At 30.3% G+C, this 1,589-nt stretch overlaps 1 non-coding gene across 1 annotated transcript; it reads left to right on the top strand.

Annotated features, from left to right (window-relative positions):
- Positions 1–1,152: 1,152 nt before the first annotated feature.
- LOC111691587 lies at positions 1,153–1,310 on the top strand. Its single transcript, XR_002762987.1, has one exon. It is a non-coding gene; the product is annotated as a U12 minor spliceosomal RNA (small nuclear RNA).
- Positions 1,311–1,589: the final 279 nt, after the last annotated feature.

Here is a 1,589-nt window from a genome sequence, read left to right as displayed (position 1 = left end):
ACTTATTACGTTAAAAATGCTATAGCCATAAAAACAAATTGTAACAGCATTTACTTATTACTACAAACAAATTTTCTGATTCACTGATTTTTAGGTTAGGGACAATCTCCATATATATTTTTATGCTTAAGCTTTACTATATAGTGGTTTTATAAGTACAATATATATTGCTCTACCACTTAAAAATAGCTTTTTAGGTGAGAAGAAACTGTTTAACTATTCTGCTTACAGCTGTAATAAAACCCTTTTATAGATTATTTTTTAAAGTTCGTTGTGATATTATTTACCATAAAAAGCTAAAATAATTTATAATTTAGTCATATAGTCTATTTAAATGATAATATTATTGAACATTAATAGTGCAATCAATATATTATATTAATGCTTTACCAATTGACCGATAAGTGCTTATATAACATTATAACAAACAAGGAATCAGATATTACGATTTAAACTTTTATAGAAGTTTCATTTACCACATTTATAAGTCTCTAAAAAAGCCTTTATAAAATTGTCGTATAATTTTACTATTAGAATGTTCTAACAGCTTTTTTATATAACAAAATAGCTATAAGAGCAAATTAACACCTTATTAAGGCATTAAGAATCTAAAAAGGTACATTTGCTGCTATTAAAAAACAGTTATATAACTTTGAGTGATGTAATAGTAGCATTTGTGTTAGTTGGGTGTTTAAGGGAAAACGAAATATTTTAACAACTAGTTTATTCTCTCTTAAGATGAGTCGATTTTCATAAGATCTGTTGTTGCCGTTTATGTAAAAACTACGTAACTTTTGTTATATAATATTGAGGGAGACTTCGCTAAAAAAAAAAACACCCTGTAATTTTTAAACGAAGTAAGGTGAGTTGACTTAAATTGCATGTACTTTGTCTTAAAAATCTGCTACATGACTCTTTTGTGGAACACCCTGTATATTAAATTATTGAAATATTTACAAATATCTTCACTGTATTCAGAAATACACACTAGTGAACAAATTTATAACAATTTCAATATTTCAAGTACGGTACTGGCATCGAATCGAATGGAAGTTAGTGCGGCTCTTGGTCCAGAGATGGCGGTACATACGTCTCACTGGTTTGATCTCAACGCTACCTATTGACTAAGTCGAGTTGTGCTGTTATATCTTCGTGCCTTAAACTAATGAGTAAGGAAAATATACTAGCCTTGGTGATGCTTGGCTTAATTTTTAGGCTCATCGCCTAATCCCAATTTTTGTAGAGGTACAGGTCGTCCTGTGGACAGCTGCCTACTTTTCGTAGTCGTCCTGGTGACAGCGATCTGCCTCTTGCAACAAATTTAAACATAATACATATTTTAAGATTTCAAGAAGACATTGTTTTTGTATATTCGTGGTTCCAGTTAGTTTAGTAGTCGAATAACGATCGTTTGCTACTTTGCTACTGTCCAAATTTTAAATTCGAACCTCGAGTCGAGACTCTCTCGACTCGAAAGTGGAATAAAATCGGTTTGTTGAAAAGATTACGGATACGGAGTTTTAGCTTAGCTCTATTGTAATGGAGAACTGAATGTTTTTTGTTGTTTTATATTAATTTTTGCATAAAAT

This window comes from Anoplophora glabripennis, unplaced genomic scaffold (genome assembly GCF_000390285.2).
Source record: "Anoplophora glabripennis isolate ALB-LARVAE unplaced genomic scaffold, Agla_2.0 scaffold13, whole genome shotgun sequence".
In the NCBI taxonomy this organism is placed as follows: domain Eukaryota; kingdom Metazoa; phylum Arthropoda; class Insecta; order Coleoptera; family Cerambycidae; genus Anoplophora; species Anoplophora glabripennis.
The sequence above is the reverse complement of the archived record's forward strand: the minus strand, read 5'-3'. Positions and strand labels throughout refer to the sequence as shown.